The 20,985-nt window shown below is 47.9% G+C and overlaps 1 long non-coding RNA gene across 5 annotated transcripts in view; it reads left to right on the forward strand.

Moving 5' to 3' along the window:
- LOC140844829 (uncharacterized) overlaps positions 1–20,985 on the forward strand; it is a 197,037-nt gene that overhangs the window by 4,730 nt on the left and 171,322 nt on the right. For 4 of the 5 annotated variants that reach the window (XR_012123324.1, XR_012123325.1, XR_012123327.1 and 1 more), the window contains exon 3: positions 4,243–4,393. This is a non-coding gene — a long non-coding RNA (uncharacterized lncRNA). Of the gene's footprint in view, positions 1–4,242; positions 4,394–4,580; positions 5,008–20,985 lie in introns of those variants that run through there. The other variant, XR_012123326.1, reaches the window with a different exon arrangement.

The following is a 20,985-nucleotide window of genomic DNA, read 5'->3' on the forward strand; positions in this document are numbered from 1 at the left end:
TAGGACAGTTACTGTCCCTTCTTTGATTAAGACACTAGAAGCTAAGAAGATTGAAAAATGATAAACAAGGCAAGGCTATGTGTCCTTGAGGGACCATTCTGTAATGTTTTAAGAGAAATGTGATGTAATTAATCTAATCCAAGTAGAAAAAGAGAATATACATCATCCTGACAGGTGAATACTAAAAAATACACACAGGAAAACAGGAACCATCTCCCCCGCCACACACACCAAACACATGCACTCACAGTGTCAATTCAGTCTTAATCGTGTAAGACCTTGGGTCTGTTCTGGACACATTCATGGTGTAAGACAAGTCTGGCTTTGTCAGCCCCTTTAAAGCCCAACACTGCCCCTGTGCAAACAGGACAGGTCTGTAGAATCAGCAACCCTACTATCTTCTTTCAAGTTAACTGTTAACAAACCACTGGGTATTTATAGTATATTTATTCTGAGAGCTGGGTTGGGGTATTTTCATTTGATAGAAATTTTGACGATTCAGAAAAGCTCTGAAGGAAAAAAGGAAGAATGCTCTTTTATCTCTTTCTTGTTATATGATAGAACTACCCTCTTGAAGGAACTTTTTCATTTTTCTGGTCAGGACGGCCCTGAGGATGGGCTGTGGGCTCCTGGGGCAGCCACAGAGCTCACCACCTCTACTTGTTCTCAGCACATATTCATAGATGGTTTTGCCTCCACATCTGAAGGTGCAAATGAGAGAGAGTGATTTGTGACCTGTTTCCTGGTAGTGCTCGTGAAATACCTGAAGGCAGATACTCTGTGTAAATCCTCTGGGAGGTGCTATGCTCAATGAATGTGTCACTCTGCAAATTCATAGTTCAAAATCCTAAAGCTCCATGAGATGATGTTTGGAGGTGGGGCCTTTGGGAGGCAATTAGGTCATGAACATGGGGTGTCATGAGTGGGATTGGTGCTCTTATGATAGAAATCCCACAGAGCTCCCAGCCCCTTCTGCCATGTGAGGGCCCTGGGAAAGGATGACTGTCCACGAACCATGAAGTCAACTCTTAATGGACACTGAAACTGCCAGAGCCTTGATCTGGGGCCTCATGCCCTCCGGAACTGTGAGAAATAGAGTTCTGCTGTTTGTAAGATGCCCCAGTCAGTGGTGTCCCGCCTGCCACAGCCACTTGAATACTAAGATGGGGATTTGTTTCTGTAGTGCCTGTATAACGGGATGGTGGCCCTGGAAGTGTCCTTTGGCCTGTCACTCCTCGTGGGTCAGTCTGGGTGCATGTTTCTGAGCTTCTGCAGGTGCTGGTGAGGAAGGAAAGGGTGATGAAGTAAGACACTGACTGAGCCAGGGGAACAAAGAAAATCTGGATTTAGTGCTCCGTTTGTTAAGCTTGCTGTTGGAGGAAACGGGAACTGAGAAATTCGTCATTAGAAAAATCCGTCTGCACCGCGAGAGGTCTCCCATTCCCATGGCTGAGAGCTCGCTCGGCAGCAGAGCCCATGGACGTGGACTGAGGAAGGGCACCGGGGGCGGTGCCCCTTTACCAGAATAGGAGCCCATGTGCCTCTGGGGCCAGCAGTGCCCAGTGCCCCCCCATCACTCCCACACCTCCCCGTGTGGGGACTTTTTGCTGTACTGCGGGCTTGTACCACAATATCAGTGCCACTAGTTCCACGGTATAATTTTCTTAGCTTTTTAGGAACCTCTTCCCTATGCAGTCCTACTTCCAAAACTAAACAATGTAGCAACAGGGAGACAAAGCAGAGGAGCATCTTTGACTTTCTGAGTGTGCTGTGGGTTTCCGTCACTGCCACTCGGATGTCCATGACCTGAGTGGCTTGAGGTGCCCTGTGCATTCTCTCAAAGCTGTGCAGCCGGGAGTGTGGGGAGCTTTTCAGCTTCCCTGCTTCGAGGCTCCAAAGCTGAACCTGAGATGTTGTTCGGGCTGCGTTCTGCTCTAGAAGTTCTGGGAAGATTGGTTTCTGGGCTCCTTCAGTGGCTGCAGGACTGGGGTCCCTCATTGCCCATTGTGATGGCCTCCTGTGAGAGGACGGCCTCCCTCATTACCCACTGTGAGACCCCTGGGGACCTCTCTCCTGCACTTGCAGGCCCCCCTTCATCTCAGGGCCAGCAGCCGCGAGGTACCGAGTCTTTCCCGCTCTGCCACCCTCGGCAGCCTGTCTGTCTGTCTGTTTGTCTTTCTCTTCAGCTCTTCCCTTGGGCTCACCTGTGTGATCCAGAGTGATCCAGAATAATCCTGTGTGCCACTGTGATTTATAGTAAGTGCGTGTTTGGTCTTTGTCGCCGTCTCTGGCACAGGGCTCCTGAAACCCTTGGTATCTCCTAAGTCCTGATAGCGGTACAGGCGTCGTGTCATGTCGATGAGGGGACCCTGGGAGGCCCTCAGGGTGGGCACTGACTGGCAGTTGGGCCAACCTGTGACAAGAAGGCTGGGCCTGTCAGTCCCACCTGACCTCAGGGAGGGGAGAGGGGCAGGAGGGCAAATCAATTGCCAATAGCCAGTGGTTTAACCACTCCCACCTAAGTAGTGAAGCCTCCATAAACACCCAAGAGGGCTGGTTCTGAGAGCTTCAGGTTGGTGAACGCAGGGAGAGTGGCCCCCAGGAGGGCAGGAAGCTCACCCCTCCTGTGCCCTGCTCAATGCAGCCGGTCCACCCAGCTGCTTTTTATGACATACTAGTGATCTAGTGAGTAGGGAGTTCCTCCAAGGCCTGTGAGCTGCTCTTAGCAGCTAATTGAACCAGAGGACAGGGTTGTGGGAACCTGGGATTTAGAGCCAGTCATTCAGAGGCCCGGGAGACAACCTGGGGTTATGACTGGCATCTGATTTGGGGTGAGGGGATATCAGCAGGGGTGGTCTTGTGGAGCCGAGCTGTTCAGCTCTGGGATCTGATCTGTCTTGGTGGTTAGTGTCAGAATTGGGTTGAATCATACGACACCAGTGTCCTGAGAATTACTGGAGGCTGAGTGGGAAGTGCCCCTCAACCCCCCCAACAAACACCCTGGAAATTGGGTCTCAAACTATTTCATATTCCTATTTCTAATGTCAGCTGGTGAGCAGCTTTAATTCCCTCTGCAAAGCGCCTTTTGCGACGTGACATGACCTATTCACAGTCATGAGATTACAGGGGCTGAAATCCCGCCAGCCTCATTCTGTGCAGAATAATTTCTGTGGAACTGACAGCCCCAGGGATGATTGACTTCTGGATGGAGAAGAAATAAGGGGCTTAAGAGAAATTCTCTTCTGTCTGACAGGCCCGAGGTGACACTGCTTTCCCTGGTTTCAGCCAGACCCAGGGACGCCGCTGCCCTGGTTTTGCTTCTCTCCCGGCCTCTGCCTCGCCTGGGGCTGCCTCCACTCCCGGACCGCGGCAAGGGCCGCCGTCGGCCTTGGGCACCAGTTCTGCACCCTGGCAGCTCCCCTCGTGCACATCTCGCATCCAAGTCCCGGGATGCATCTCCTCGGGGCCTCCTGTATGCACACTCCTCACCCTCTTTAGGGAGAAAAGGGCGCCGAGCTGTGGGCCTGGCTCGATGCCGACCCTGCAGACCAGAGGGCAGGTGCCTCCATCTAACCAAGCCGTGGGAGAGAATGAGGCAGGGGCACTTCCCAGGGAACAAAGCCCCGGGGGCTAGAAGACAGCCCGGCAGGGGCAGGGCAGGAAAAGCCGGGTGTCTTTAGGGGTTTTCAGTTTTGCCGTCAACCCCAGAGCTCACTGCGAAGGGCTCCTTCGTGAGAGATTCTGCAGATCCATTTGGTTGCCTGATATGTTCGGAAGGGTCTTAATCAAATGTCTTTGTCTCCATATTCCACCCCTGGATGTGTTTCAATCCTAGTAGTGTTTCATGCTAAAGTAAACAATTGTGTTTTCTGCAAATCTCACTATCTTTTTATAGTCCCAGACGCTGTGTCCTGCTAACTGATTTTGCCCCAAGAATTGACGAGGAGGTGTTTCCGCTGCAGCTACCTAATTCTGCTGAGTTCTCTGTATCCTGGGCTTGGCCAGGGATCTGCCGGGGGTCCTCTGCTCCCTGAGCTGATTCCTTTCTCTGTGGCCAAATGTATCCCCTGGCATTTGGAAAATTGAGTTTAGCAAGCTGCAGATTCCCTAAGTGGCAAGGGTCTCTCTTCAGCTCTTAAGGTTTTCACAAAATGTGGTCTAAACTGCAGGAATACTTGGCTCAGAGCTGAGAACAGATAGGGGCTAAGAATAAATGATTTCTGCTTTTATGTTTTTGACCAGGGAAGCCGAGCAGTTCTGGTGACACAAAGGATTGAGCCCTGCCTGCTGACCCTGCTGACAGATTTTGGCTTAGATCACGTTGGTGCCCACCTAGGTCTCCAGCGGACACTATTCAAGGCAGCAGGAGTCACTAAAATGTACCTGCTGGCAGGTGAGTGTTTGTTACAAGGGATGACGGATCTGAAAGCCACTCCGACTTTTCTCACACCCAAGGGTGGTTGTTGACATCCTTTGTCAATGCTCAGTGGCCGGGAGGGACTATTCCAGCGGGGTAGAGTTTGCAGCATGTTGAAGATCACATAGTGAATAATTGGAAAATTTCTGCTGTGTGCATGCAGGCTCTTCTGTGGTCAGGAGGTGGGGGACTGTTTGAGTAGCCGTGCCAGCCTGGGATGGTGAGGGTCATGCAACTGATCAAAAGATACGCATGCATGTGTGTGTGTGTGCATGTGTGCATATACACATGGCACCCTCCTCTGCTCCGCAGCCCACCTCGTTTACTTTTGCCCTAGCATCCATCACCTTGTATTGTGAGCACAGTTTTTTTGTTTTGCTTTGTGAAATTGACATCATCTGTGTTTAGCTGAGCATATAGCTCAGGGAAGGCCTTCGAATACCTGCTGAATGAATCAATCATGCTCCACGTAAACTAGAAACTCCTATTCATACAATCCTATCCTGAGGACCCCAGCTAGTTTTCCTCCTTTCTACTCTTGGACCAGTTCCTTAAGGAAACACGACTTCATGACAGATAAGTGCAAGCATACTCACTTAAAAAAAACATGTTTTAAACTTTTTTTTATTGTGCTCTTTATATGGAGCATTAATAAAAGAAATACCATGTTCCTTGGTATCTTGCCTTCCTAAATACTTCACCGTGGCTCTCAGGCCAAATGGCGCAAGTGACCAGCGAGACGGGCTGCTGGCAGCTCAGCTGCTGCATTAGGAGGAGGACCGGGTGGGCAGGCCCGGCCCCACAGGGGGCACACATGTTGGTTCTTTGGTGGCTTCGGCCAAGACCACCATTAGGAAGTTTTTCCACCTGTTTTGTCATCAGAGATTTACAGTCCCAGGTCTTACGTTTAAGTCTTTGACCCATTTTGAGTTGATTGTTGTACCCGGTGTAAGATAAGAGTCTTATTTTATTACTTTGCATGTGACTAGCCAGTTTTCCCAACACCATTTGTTGAAGAGGTTGTGCTTTTTGCCTTGTGTCATCTTGGCACCCTTGTTAAAGATCAGTTAACTGTCTATGCGTGAGTTTATTTCCAGTCTCTCTATTCTCTTCCATTGGTCTATGTCTGTCTTATGCCAAAACCATACTGTTTTAGTTACTATAGCTTAGAATATATTTTGATTTCAGGATGTATTAAGATCTCCAGCTTTGTTGTTTCTCAAGAAATCTTTGGCTATTCAGGGTCTTCTGTGGTTCCGTCTGAATTTTGGGATTTTTTTTTCAATTTCTGTAGAAAATGCCATTGGAATCTTTGTGAGGATTACATTGGATCTCAAGATAGTGTGGATGTTTTAACGATTTTAAGTCTTCCAATCCTTGAACAGAACATGTCTTTTCAGTTTTCTGTGTCCTCAATCTCTTTTTTCAGTGGTCTTGATGACAATTTCTTAAATATGATGCTACAAGCACAAATAACAAAAACCAAACAGACAAGTTGAACTACATCAAACTCAAAAGCTTCTGCGCAGCAGAGGATATAATGAGCAGAATGAATATGCAACCTAAGAATAGTAGAAAATATTTGCACACCATATATATGATAAGTGGTTCATACCCAAATATGTAAGAAACTCCTACAGCTTAATAGCAAAAATCCAAACTTTCTAAAAAATGAATCAAAGAACTGAATATGCATTTCTCCAAAGAAGGCATACAGATGGCCAACAGGTACATGAAAAGATGCTCCGCATCGCTAATCATCAGGGGAACACCAGTCATAACCATGGCGAGGTACCACCTTGCGCCAGTACATAAGGCTTCTGTCAACAAGACAAGAAATAGCAAGTGCCAGCGAGGATGCGGGGAAAAGGGGACCTCCTGCACCGCTGGTGTCAATGTAAATTGATGCGGCCACTGTGGAAAGCAGTATGGAGGCTCCTCAAATAATTAAAAGGAGAACTACTATGTAATCCAGCAAGCTCACTTTTGGATATATGTCCAAAAGAAATGAAAACAGGATCTCAGAGAGGTCTCTGCCTCGCACGTTTGTTGCAGCATTATTCACATTAGCCGAGGTACGGGGGCCGCCTAAGTGTCCATCAGCGGTGATGAGTCGATAAAGGAAATGTGGTGGATATGTATCCAATGGAGTGTCATTCAGCCTTCAAATAGAAGGAAATCCCGCCATATGAGACAACATGGATGAAGCTGGGGGACATTGTGCTAAGTGACATAAGCTGGTCACAGAAGGGCAAATTCTGTACGTCTTCTCACGTATGTGAAGCATCTTATACAGTCAAACTCATAGACACCAGGAGGAGGGTGGTGGCTGCAGGGCCAGGGAGGTGCAGACAAGGCAGAGGTGCTGTTCGGTGGACGTAAAGTTTCCGTTACGCAGGATGGATTACACCCTGGAGCTCTGTCTGGTCAACAATACTGCGCTGCTGTGCACGTAGAGATTGGCTAAGAGGGTGGATCTCATGTGAAGTGTTCTCACCACAAATTTAAAAACAAAATGAAATGAAATGAAATGGCCTGGGCTGCCTCCTGCCTGTGGTGTGCGCTGGCCATGCTCCACCCTCACCCACCGAGCCTGAGCCTGTCTCCCGGCAGGGCTTAAACAGAAGGCAGCCCAATCAATCGGCAGGTGATTAGAAGTGATTATCCAGCTGCCTCTAGCGCGGGTCTACAGGGAAAATTGAATCCTTAACTGTAGGCAGAACTTGGCAGCTTTTTCCAGGGCTGCCAGCCCTGAAGTTATCAGAGTTGGTGACTATTTACAATGCTTTCCATGTTCACAGCGACATGGGGCAAACAGCATCTAGGGTTGTTCCGTGTAACTGACAAGTAGATACAGAGCACTTGACCTTGTTTGAAAATAACAACGGTGGCAGTGGCGGCGAAGAAGGTTTTGCTCAGTGAACTGCCCACATATTTTAAGTTTGTCTTCTTGACAGGGAGGTAGGCAGGCTCCCCTCAGTTCAGGCTCAGAGATGCTGCATTAATTAGGATGGCACAGCACATGGACGGTGTGGCCAGCCTTCGCGTCTGACTCCAAAGCCTGTGCTCTTTCTCCAGCCTTGATGCTCTTCAGTAAAATCAGCAGGAATAGCCCCTTGCCTGTCTGCTGCCTTCGGGGCAGAACTCCGTAAATACAGGAGAGGGTGGCGGCTTCTCCTCGGGTCCGGACCTGCCGGGGCACAGGCAGGAATGGCCCTGCGCTCTCTGGATCATGGTTCCGGAGTGTCCATCCTCTTCTTCAGTGTTCTCTGGTTTCTCTTCGTGGTCTTTGGTGTCAAGGCCGGTCTGACCATGGGGTGGGGTGGGGTGAGAGGGCAGGCAGGCTGTCCAGGGGCTGACTTCGGGTTCCGAGAGGCAGTGTGAGAGGGAAGATGGTGGGTCACGTGATGGGTATGAGCAGGCCATCCTGGAGAGTTGGGGCGCGCTGAGGAGGGCGGACGGGAAGATGCCGGTGCGGGTCCTCTGTGCATTGCACTAAATCCCACTTGCTGTCTGAGGAAACCGAAGCTCGGAGAACCCGCAGAATAGCTCTCCTTAGGCACACAGAGAACGTGGCAGCGCTGAGGTGGGAACTGATGCTTTAGAACTGAGCCCAGGCTTTGATTCTCTGACTTCCCATGACACCTAATGAAGGAGGACCATGCCCCTCAGGGAGGTGCTGTGAGGCATGGCCCAGAGGTCAGGGGATTCTCCTTCTGCAAAACAGCCCTGCCCCTGGCCGTCAGCACTGCCCCGTTTGCAGGTCCCCCGGGGGTTCTTCCTCAGGGTTACCAAGTATATGACAAATGGCCCTCAACACTGAAAAAGCCGAAGGACTTGCCATGCAGTAAATGACGAGCAAATGATCACTGGATTTGGGGATAAAAGAACTAATGAAGACGTAAATGAACACAGGAAAATGAACCGGATTGTCAATACCATACCGCAAGTTAAATCAGTCAGAAAAATGGCCCCAGTTCATTGAATAGCAAAACCCCATGTTTCACACGGAGATCCAAGATTCATTCCACGCTGGGAGTGATGGGCATGTCCTCGGGACTGTCCACTGTGGTGACCCAGCTAGCGCCTGTCTGCACCCCGCACCCCAGATCTCTGACATGTTTTCATCTTAATAATCACTGGTATAGCAACACCCCGAGCAGGCACCGTGCTGTACCAACCATCAAAGAAAGCTCAGAGTCGCAGAGCCAGGAACGAGGGGTGTGGGGCCCTGCGTGGGGTTCCCCCACTTCGGGTCACTGATGGTTCTCCTGCTGTCTACGTCTGAGCCATTTTTGTCCTCCCTGGGTGTCCTTGTTTTGCAATATTCAACATTTCTCATGAACGTCCTCATTCCACTTGATTTCCTTCCGCTTGGAACTGCAAATGCTCCTCTGTCACTCTCCTTCCGCAGGAGCGCGTGGAGCTCAGGTCTTCGAACGGGGCTGGGTCCCCAGTGTGTGTTGGTCTGTGTCTGATTTTTTCTGCTGCTCCTCAGCTCTTGTCCCTGCTCCACACACTTAGGACAGATAGTTTTACATTCTTCTCATGTATTTTACAAAAATCTCAATCTGTCCTTCAGATTACTGATTTAATTTAAAACTAGCTGCCTGTTACTTGGGAAGGACCCGAAATGCCCCGCCTGCCTGTCACGCGGCTGTCCACACCCTTGTCAATCTCTTCCAAGTGCTGGGATCCTGTTCAGTCCCTCCATCTATCCATGCATCTTTTGGCACGTAAATACAATTTGTCATTCTCTGTTTTAGAAATTATTTTGAAAATTCTTTTATTTAAAGCAATACTTCATTATTAGGAAACATGAGTTATCTTAAGAAATTCAAGAGTTACACTTTTTTGTCATAAAGCAGCAGCAAAATTGAAGAACAACATTGCATTTCTTTAGTTGAGGCAGACATTTATCATATGAGTGTGGAAACCCTGATTAGTCTAACAAGATGCTCTGATTGTACGAAGATGCACACACCACATTGATTGATCCGGAGTGAGAAGTCCAGTGACACTTTTTTTGAAAATTTTATTTGGTTATCAAATGTGTATTTTAGCATAGCTTATAGGAGAAAGTCAAGGGGATCTTCTGTGGACTTTGGAAGCACAGGGAACCTTTCCTCCAAAGGACGGCCCTCAACACAGCATATAAAGGCCTTTACGTGATCTTTTGTTCCTGAAGAAATCCCATCTGTGCTTTGAAGACAGATGCAGATGCACAGCCCTGGGAGCCTATCCCCCCCCCCACTCCGGCTGTGAGCCGGTCCCCCTGCTCCAGGCTCCCACGGCACGTTGAGTGCACCACCAGCGCAGCTCGGCTACACGGCAGCAGACAAACCCGGGCAACGTCCTCACCTCTCAGGGATGTCCGGGGAGCATTTGTTTTCTGCACCTTAGAGGGTGCGCACCACAGCCTGAGAGAAACGTGCATTTCACACCATATTTATTCCGAGTTGGAAACAGGAAAAACAGGATGAGCGAAGCTTGGAAGGAGAAAGACCAAGGGAATTTGCTGGCTGGGATCCAAGCTCATCCTGAGGACAAAGACACGCTGATGGGCTCTTCAGGCCTGCGTGCACCAGGTTCTGGGTGCCCCGTGTAGGAGAAATTGCATCTTTTGTCAGAAAAGCTGGGCAATTCAGCACATCTGGCACAAGGACAAGGTACATAGGATATGTTAAATGGTTGCAGATGAAGCTGGAGGAAGTTTAAAAGTAGTTTCCAGAAGGAAAAGTTAATTAACATTTATGGTGCATCTGATATGTGTCCAGAACTAAACTATGAGTTTCCACAAGTATTATTGTCTTTTATACTCATATCACCACACCAGGTGTATTTTTCCCATTTTTCCCATCTTTGGATGAAGACCCAGGATCATAGAAGTTAATCTTGTTCCATAAGCATATTGAATGCCTACTGTGTGACACTGTCTATAAAGATCAAAGGAGTCATCGTCGTTGCTTTCAAGGTTCTGGACACTGGTAGGGCAGCCTAGACAACTCAACACTTAGAGATGGCGCTATTAGCAGGATATTACGGGAAGGTGTTTGGTCTTCCTGGGGCCAGAGGTGTGGGTATCATCTAGGAGCGTAGGGCTCAGGAAAGCTTCACAGAGAGGGCAGTCATCACACTGAGACCTTCAGGAGGAATAGAAGCCAGCTATTTGCAGGCAGGGAGTGGATGGAAGAGAGAGAGAACATTCCGGGCAGAGGACAAGGCCTGCATGCGAAGGCTCCGTCGCATGAAATACCTGCAGACAATTTGCTGTGGTTGAGAGAATGCTGCTCTTAGGGCAATTATGGGAGCGAAATCAAGAGAAATGTGGGCACCAGGGCATGAAACGCTGGGTAATCATGGCAGACATGCATGTGGCTGCAGTAGGGAAGCAACTGGTATACCCATCAGCACAGTCCCGCCTCAGCATTCAGCTCAGCCCATTACCCAGAAACTCCAGGCTAAAGAGTGGCAGGGATGGAACCCAGGTAGAGCCAGGGGGAGGCAGGAACCCTGCCGAGGCATGAAGAGGGGCCAGGGTGCACTGTTTGGAGGCAGGGAAACAGGTTCTGCCTCAGGGGGCAGGTTGGAATCAAGCAGGTGGTGGGCTTCACAGACCCATGCATGTTTCCTGAGCACTCGTCAGTGAACAGACGGATGAAGAAGATGTGAACACACACACACACACACACACACACACACACACACAGTGGAAAATTATTCAGTGTGGGAAAGAAGGAAGTTGTGCCATTTGCAACAGCATACATGAATCTAGAGGGCACTGTGCTAAGTGAAATAAGGCAAATACGGTATGAGCTCACTTTATATGGAGCTTAGTAAAGCCAAACTCATAAAAATAGGGAGGAGGCGGGGGTGGGGGAATTGGGGAGGTCTTGTTTATAGGTGCAGACCAGCAACTGGTAGATGGGGACGTCCTGGAGATGGAAGGCACAGTGGAGTGATGACAGCAACATGACCATAAACTTTCAAGTCACCGAGAGAATAGATTTCACCTGTTCCCACCACAAAAAGTACACAGTAATTATGTGAACTGATAGAGGTGTTACTCTATCTACAGTGGAAATCATACTGTAACATATAAACGCATCAGATCTACCTGTGTATGCTGGACATTTGTACAACATTACATTAGTTAAATATGCATTTTAAAAAGGTCGCGTGCATGAGGGCAAGGGCACAGGGGATATAGGAGGACTTCAGCTGTTTGAATACCATCCTCTTCCTCTTCAGTGGCCCGTCCGTCCTGATGACTTCCTGAGTCTGCAAAGTGCAGACGTCAGACTTCACTGCTTTAAATGTTTCCCCAGAACTGGACCTGGGTGAATATAGCTACAGCTAGTAATTTGATGTGCAATCATAATTTCAGGAAAAAGGAGTTTTTCTCTCCACACTGTTACCCACTGGCCAGGCAGAGTTGTCCTGCCCAGTCTGCCATGTGCATCGCCGCCTCCCCCCGCAGCCTCGAGGGAAAAGGTCACTGAGGCTGTGTCCACGCCGAGTGGACCGGTGTCGAGTGTGAGTGAACACAGTGTCTATCTTTTCTTTTTATATTCCCTTTTTGGTTCTCGAGTAATTTTTTTGTTCTTGGAGACAATGTTAAAAATGGAAAGATACTTAAAAATATACCATGCAAACAGTTTGGTGAAAACATGCCCCTCAGGGTGTTTATCACATAATAACTGTGTCTGTCTATGTGTTTATCAGTAATTACACTAATATCATGGTTGTAGTTCACAGCTTTATGTAATTTTTTGTGTAAGTCCAATAAGAAAGTCAACAAAGGCAGCTTTTGTGACTAAATTTCTGTTAGAATCTTCCAGGAAATAAGGTCTAGTCATAGATTTTGGAGAAAAGAATTATGATCCAGTTTTGGCCATTGGCAGAGCCTTGCTTTTCCCTGTTTTATCAGATTTTTCTTTTCTTTGAGTACCCACGGTCTCCTGACCTTCTCAGTGTCCTGTCTCGGCCACTTTAACTGGGACATCTAAAGTATTCACATTTCCTAAAGGGCTGTTACACCCTCCTGTTGTTTATTGAATTTTGCCTATTGATCTAATTTGAATACACAGTCCCAGAGGCCTTCAAATAATGATGCATTTTTTTAAAAAGAAAAGGGATTTAAAGCAAAGTTTATTTTATTTTCATTCGGTTTTCAAGTCAAGACATTACCTGGGGAAAATTTCAGCAGGGGAGCCAGTGTCTAGTCAGGGAAACATTTCTTTTAAGAAGGCAACATTGCACAAATGTGTTTGGGTGACTAGCAAAAAGTACACTTACAGAATTTGGAGGGGAAGTGAAGTGCCTCATTAATTTGTCATTTAGAGACGCTGTAAGCTAAATAAGTGTTGGAAGAACGTTCAGTGTGACTTTAAGAATGTTCAAGTAAAAGCGAGTAAGCAGCGTGTCCTGAAGAGGTGGGTGCCGCCGTGGCCTGGCTGTGGGCCCTGCAAGCGGGGGTCCTGAGGCAGACGGGGAGAAGCCACGCATTTTGCTGACGGACAAGAAGTGAAAGGTGTCAGAGCGTGTGTCTGACATAAAAGTTGTATTACGGCATCCACTGTCTTCGGGAATCCTGATCTGAGCAGCAAGAAAAGGTGAGATGCAGTGATGTAGTGACCCACGGGGCTCTGCGTCCCTCTCAGAACTCACAGACGGGCAGACGTGTGTCTGCAGCGGGGACGCAGAGCAGCTGTACTATGCCACGTGCCCGGTGGTGGATGGGACAGAAAGGCAGGAGCCAAGACGGGCTCTCGGCAGCTGACGGCTCCTCTGCCACTGTCTGCTCCCCATTCCCCACCACCCCCACTGTGTGGGGGGGCACCTGTGGCAAATGGAGAGGCGCTGGTCCGTCAGACGGACCCTGGGATGCACGGGGAGCAGTGCTTTGGCTGAAATGAATGGGGTCGTAAGGTTGAGGGAACATACTTTCTAGTATAAATGTTTTATCTGAGGCTATGTGCACGTGAGGATGGGAGCCATCACATCCGTGCCATTTTCCATCTTGTGCTCAGATGCCTGTGGCGGCCCAGCAGGCAGTCAGTGAGCCCACAGGGGGGCACGCTGGAAGGCTGGCATTAATCATCAGGTGGTTTTCATGCACCCCTCTAATACCTACGTTGACTCCAGTGCTGGTCTTGGGGCTACCTAGAGGAAATTCAAGCACTTCTCCTCGTGATGGTCTGTGCGTGCGAGGGCGGCCATCAGCTCAGACTCTGTCCTTATTTTCCTCAGTCATCACGTGTCTTCTTCCACCCCTGGGAGGCACACGTGTTGTGATGATTTCTGTCTGAAGTGTTGTCTTCTGGACACGTCCCGTTCTCTGACCCTGAGCCAGGTCTTAGGGCTGAAGAGACAGCACAACCCATTCTGAGAATGGCGTTGAGGCCGGAGAACTGGCCGCAGAGGCTGCGGGTGGACAAGGCAGAACCTCTGAATGGGCTCTTCTGTTTCTGCTGACGGGCCACAGACTTGGCTACATCGTTCCCTTCTGTTTGGAATAAAAATTTTTAATGATCTGGAAGATACTGTGTGCTGCCCATTCACTCCAGCGCAACAAGACTAACGTGATTCTGTGGCTTCCAGAGGGACGGGAAGCCCCGTGATTGCATTTGGCTTCTCCCAGTCCCCCCCGAGACAGGCTGTCCCGCTCTCTGAGGCCTCTGTGAAATCTGTGAATGCCCTCGTGTGTTGATATGCGATGGTAATCACAGAGCCAGAACGATTGGCCGGAACGAGATGAATAATCAATTCTGCAGAAGGAAAAGCAAATGTTCTGGAAACAGAGAGATTGCCTGAGCTCGGGCCAGCCGGCTGGGGCGGTCCCGCCAAAGGCACAGCTTTAGTCTGTGGAATCAGCCAGGTGAGGTGCATTCCTGCTTGTTTCTTCCAGTTCATGAGATTCAAAGAATTATTTTCCCTGATGAAGTCTGGAAGCCACAAAGAAATGGCCAAGAAGTCTGGTTTCTTTTCTCTTCTTGAAAAGCCTCTGAAGCAGGCAGACCCCAGGCCCAGGCCTCTTTCGAGGCACCCTTGGGAAGTACAGCACCGTGTGCCTTATAAGGTGCAAGTACTTGTGTGAATGTTCAGTTTAGTACATTTCTGCCTAGGATCCTCATTTCCACGGGAGCCAAAAGGGATTTGAGAGAGTATTGCAATTGACAACGTACATGGGCATTATCGTAAACCCTCTCCTTAAAAATGACAGGACATGACAGAGAACAGTGGGTCTGCACATCACAGGCAGAAAGTGTGAGTGAATGTCTGAGAGGAAAGCATCTTTAAAGGGCAGTCTTCCCAATGAGGAAACTTCTGTCAGTGGTCCCACATCTTCAAAAAGAGTGAAAAAGACAGGAAGCCAAGGATGGCCCTTCACGTCAGCTCAGAGCCTGTAATTCCCCCAGAATCTTGAATCGTATTGGGGTGAATTTCCAGAATGCAGCCATGAAGCTGAGAAACCAATATTAGGATTTCAGCAGATATGGAAGCCACCAGCCATGGGACAGTGGGACAAATGATAGCCCTTCAACATCTAGGAATACATCCTCGGCCTTGACTTACTTAAGAAAATGATCCGTAAGATGTAGAGTTAAAGGCCTGTCAGCTACACTTTGAGATTTTGGACCTTTGCTTTTTTAAGGTCTTCCTATCAGGAAGGGATGAGGGGATTTGCAGGTCATAGACAGCATCGCCTCTGTCTCCAGCTGTCGCTCGTCAGAAGGGTCTTAGGATGGGTCGGAATCTGGGTCCCACGAATGAGCCCTAATGCTGTCCTTTGCAGTCACTGAGCACCCTAGTGGATAAAGGGTTAATGGCACAAGCCAGGCCCCTACGTCACCCACTTGCTGGCTCCTTAACTGACTGTACTGGTGCCAGTTGAGTCTGGCCTGGCCACAGCATAGCTTTGTAGAGGGAGAGGTCTAGGGTACATGTTGATCATTTGCTCCTGCAGCTAATTTTTCCAGGAACGATTCTGTCCATACTCTGATGAGCCCAGTGAAGGGCACCTCAATTATTTTGGCATCTTTCACTGGCATAGAGGGGGGCTCCATGATGCAGTGCTGGGAGTTTTAGGGTGATTCAAGGGAGCTTTGACATCCTGCAGAGAACGGAGGCAGCTGATCCAACCTGGCAGCTTCTCTGCCCGGAGGCAGGCTCCCGCACACTACCTCAGAGCCTTCCACCTCCAGGCCGGCGTCCCAGGCCAGGTCCAGGAAGCCTCTGGGGGCTCATGGGAAGGAGAGTGGAGCTAACTGATCTCCCATTTATTCTGCCAGTCAGAAAAATGTCATGAGTCACAGAATCGTCCACACAGCCATGAAAAGGGGAATGGGAAGTTTCAAAATCTGTCTATGAAGTGCCAACCCTAATCACTCATGGAGGCCTGTGAGGTTGGTTGGGTGTAGATTCACTGCAGAAATAAGCTGCAAAGGAAACAAATCACAGGCTGCCTCCCAGGGTGCCCTGGATTTTAGGCCACAGGTTGTGTGTGTGTGTGTAGGGGAGGGGACAGGAATGGAAGGTCACTCGTTCCAATCTTGGGTATAGAAGCTTCCTGTAAACTTCCGTTTCTATGCCCCTAAATCTAATCATTTCTGAAAAATAGGACATGAACTTTTCAGTTCTGTTGAATCCAGGAACCTCAACCACTTTGCTGAATGGACTGTATGTTTTCCTGAAGACCTCCAAAATTACAGTGAAAACCACTGACAGATGACTGCCCAAACTTGACTTAACTGTTACGGTTGAATCCTGAGAACGTGCATCTGGTTTAACTCATGTCCCAGGGGAATCAGTAGCACAGTTGTCTTTATGTCTGTTTTTATTTTTATTCTAACCCAACCTAACCAAACTGTACCATTATGTGGAAACATTTATATATTCAATGAATTTTTGAATCTTTACTCAGTGCTTAGAACTCCTTTAGATTCCAGGCAAAGTTGTAAACCTTGGGGAATGACAGTGGATAAACTTAAGTAAAAATCATTGCTGTAATGTCTTACATTCTAGAGCAAGTAGATAAACACATGGAGAAATAAAAGATGCCAGTTGGTGATGAATATAATGGAGAAAAATAAATCGGGGGGAGGGATCAGGGGTTGGGGTTTCTGCTAGATGGGTCTGGGAAGGCCATAAAGAGAGGAACTATTTGAGAAATGATCTAAAGAAACTGGGAAACGATTCATATGGATACCTGGAGGAGAAATGTTTCGGGCAGAGGTCTATAAAATTTGAAGAATAAAGTGAACATGCCTGGTGCATTCCAGGAAAAGGATGACTCGGGTGGCTTTAGTGAAGTGAGCAAAAAGAGAGAGAAGTAGGTTAGGTCAAGAAGGTGGTGGGAGGCTGCTTAGATTATTCTGGGTTTTTTAATCATGGACATGGCTTTTCAGTTGGAGGGCTCTCAGCAAAGCAACTGAATTATGTGGTTCATATTTGAAAAAGATTGTTGTGAATAGTTATAAAGTCACAAAAAGGCAAGGACAGTAGAAGGAAGAAAAGTTAAGAGATTTTTATGGCAAATCAGGCTGGAGTTGGTGATGCCTTTGACTGCTGAGGTTGTCCTGATGGCTTCAGAAATGGCTGGATTCTACATGCATTTTCCTCCAACTCTTTGTTTTGCAAAAACTTAAACATCTAGAAAAGCTGAAAGAATGTTACCACAATACCCTTATCATTGTATCATCATCTTTACCTACATTTACTAACTTGTCACATTTTGCCACAAATGTTTGACTTTCTGTTTTTGTACACACACATATCCATGCACACATATACACATGAAGGCATGTAGACGAACCATTTGAAAGTGGCAACATGGTATTTCAGCATCTATCTCATGAGAAAAAGGACATTCTCCTATTTAACTTCAAAGCCAATACAACATGCAAGAAAATTGTATTGATTACATAACATTATCTAATATTCAACTCATAGTCAGATTTTTCCATTTCTGTCAAAACTTTCCTTTTGTAAATGGTTTATCTTAGTTTTTTTTGCTTGATTTTAATTCATAGCATGTTTCAGGGCATGCAGTGCACAGTAAGAAGCCCCAACAATTTAAACAGTTGCTTAGATTCTGAGTTGTCTTGCGATCAGGACAGTGTCATCAATGCAGACAGAAGAGCTGCTGTGGGTAAAACCGCAATATTTCCAGGATCCCTCACCTGGCCTTAGTCCATTTCCATATTCATAGGTGCTGCTTCCTGCAGCCCCCAGGGACAAAGGGTGGAGAGAAGCTGTTCTGTCCTCCCCTCTGTTGTGCAATTGGCCTGGCACAGGGGTGCTGCCTGTGGAAGGGGCTGGGCAGGAGGGAGCCCATGCTGGGTTGGGGAGGAACGGTCTCAGCAAGCGTGGCTGCCAGCACGTGACAAATGGAGCCAGGCCTCTTGTGGGTAAATAAAGGATCTCTCTCAGTTTAGCTTCTCCTTTGACTGATTTCAGCTTTACCGATTTCACTGGTTTATTTGTCCCGGGGTTGGAACACGCTTTTCCGCCAGAGCCACAGCTGCCCTTGACCCTTCATTCAGAGAAGACTTTGATGACAGGCTTTGCTGAGAATTAGGTAGGAATATGAGAGAAAGGCAGGGCTCATGCAGGTCCAAGGTTTCTGAGCTTGGATAAACTGGATAAACAGACCTGCTGTTTGCTATTAGATGCCTGGAGTTCAAGGGGAAATCTGGGCTGGAGATGTAAATGTGGAAGTCATCAGCATGTAATTGGTCTTTAAGGCTAAGCAAGCAGATGAGCTCACCAAGGAGTACAGTTTAGCAGTGAAAAGGCCTGAGGACCATGGCCTCTTGCTCTTCCCAATTAAGAGGTCAGATAAATGAGGAGACAGCAAAATGCAGACCAAGAAAGGAGGTACAGTGAATCTGTACTGCTTGGCGCAGATAACACTAGAACAACTGTGATTCAAAGTGGAGCATTTATCTGCATCAAACTCTGGTGACATAGAATAAAGCCTGAAATCAGACCCTTTGCTTTAACAGTGTGAGGTATTAGTAAGTTTGACACAAAGAAGACTTGGTGTAATGATGGGGGCAAAAGCCCAACTGACAGGAGAGAAAAAAAAGGAGTGAAGCCATTAAACTTATCAAGGGATTTTACTCTCAGTGGCCAGAGAGAAATGGAATAGTGGTAAATGGAGGTGAACGTAGGGGATCAATAGAGTCTTTTAACTAATGGGAAAAGTTAGTTCGGGAGAAGGGTGTATACTGAATCTTGGTAATGGGGTGGCCAATTTTATTTGTCCACCTGTGTAGGCTACAGTACCTATGTATTGGTCAGACATTAGTCTAGGTGTTACTATGAATGTATTCTTCAAACGGGATTAACAGTTAAGTCAGTAGACTTTGAGTAAGGCAGATAATGTTCATAATGTGTGTGGGTCTCATTCAGTTAGTTGAAGGTCTTAAGAGAAGAAAGACAGACGTGCCCTGGGAGGAGGGAATCCCATCGGCAGACCGCCTGCAGGCTGAGCTGCATGAGAACTCTTCTCTGGGTCTCCTGCCCAGCCTGGCCTGCCAGCGAGATTTTGGGCTTGTACCTTCACAAAATGGTGACATCAGTCCATTCATTGAAATATGTCTATTTGCCATCTATCTGTGTGCCAATGTATCTGTTTATCTATATTTCCATCCATCCACCCATCCACCCATCCATCCATCCATGCATCCATGCATCCATCCATGCATCCATCCATCCATCTATCCATGCGTCCATCCATCCATCCATGTGTCCATCCATCCATCCATCCATTCATGTATCCATGCATCCATCCATCCATGCATCCATCCATCCATCCATCCATGCGTCCATCCGTCCATCCATCCATCCATCTATCCATCCATCCATCCATCCATCTATCCATGTGTCCATCCATCCATCCATGCGTCCATCCATCCATCCATGCGTCCATCCATCCATCCATCCATTCATGCATCCATCCATCCATGCATCTGTCCATCCATCCATCCATCTATCCATGCGTCCATCCACTCATCCATGCGTCCGTCCGTCCATCCATCCATCCATCCATCCATCCATCCATCCATCCATCCATGCATCCATCCATCCATGTGTCCATCCATCCATGCGTCCATCCATCCATCCATCCATCCATCCATCCATCCATCTATCCATCCATCCATCCATCCATCCATCCATCCATCCATCCATCCATCCATCCATCCATCCATGCATCCATCCATCCATCCATCCATGCGTCCATCCATCCATCTATCCATCCATCCATCCATCCATCCATCCATGCATCCATCCATCCATGCGTCCATCCGTCCATCCATCCATCCATCCATCCACCCAGCCAGCCAGCCAGCCAGCCAGCCAGCCATCCACACATCAATCACCCTATTGGTTCCTTTTCTCTGGAGAATCCTAAGGGATGCCAGTTCATACATTGCAACACTCCCTTTAGAAAGGAACAGGAGCAAGGAGTTGCCTTTTAGCAGGAATGAAGAGAAGCAGCTGAATCCATGTAGTGATGGAGTTTCGGATCCTGCTGATGGCCTCAGCGCTGGGTATTCCTGGGGTTCACTGTGGTTCAGTCATATATTTGAAGTGAGATGTCAGAAAGCTGTGTGCTTTCTCCACTCACATGCAGCTACTCCAATACTGGGCCAGAATGGCAGAAAATGGTAGGCGAGGGGTGAGATCTTGCCAGACAGGACAGAGCTTGTGAGGGTGAGGTTTTCAGAGTCAGTCTGGCATTGTGATTCCGTTCCCTGCTGTTTAGGCTTAGGGGTTGGCGGGACTGCACTGAAGGTCTCAATTAGTAGTGTTGACATACTACTCGAGTCAGGATGTAAGTAAGAATGAGATTGGAAGAGAGGATGAAGGTACAGCGTAGAATGCTTGACCTTGAGATTAGGAAGAGGTGGAAGAATTTAGTAGTAATGACTAGGGTGCAATTGTGGGATTAGGTGGTTTAGGACTGGTGTTGGCCAAGGCATTTGAAGGGTAGGGCCCAGGTACAGAGTGGAGAGAGCCCTGGACAGCCACCGCTGTAGATACTGCCACCAAGAAGTGTGACATGAATTGTGATCTGACAGGAGTTGACTTCTTCAAGAAATGAAGAAGAGGTAAGACCTGGAATTTGGTGGATGACAGAATCTGTGTCACCAGTTTCTATCCCTCACTCACTACTTCTGTGAAACCAGAGAGTTTTAGCAAGAAAAAGAGAAAATTATTTGGGGGTGGCAATGATGAATAAGAAGCTGTTATAGAAAAGTGAAGCTCCTGTCCCCCCATGATATCCACACCCTAGTCTGTGGAACCAATGAATATATCATCATACAAGGCAAAAGGGAATTGGTAGATATGACTAAGCTTAGGGAACTTGAGATGGGGAGCTGATGGTTAGGTGGGACTCACGGTAAACGGGAGACCCTTTCCTAGATGTGGCTGGAGGAAGAACTCAGAGAGGGCAACGCTGCTGCCTTTGAAGGCAAGGAGGGGGGCCAGGAGGCCAGAACTGCAGCAGAACTAACATCCCGGGTGGTCTTAGCTCACAGAGAGCAAGAAAACGT

Source organism: Manis javanica, chromosome 12 (genome assembly GCF_040802235.1).
Source record: "Manis javanica isolate MJ-LG chromosome 12, MJ_LKY, whole genome shotgun sequence".
In the NCBI taxonomy this organism is placed as follows: domain Eukaryota; kingdom Metazoa; phylum Chordata; class Mammalia; order Pholidota; family Manidae; genus Manis; species Manis javanica.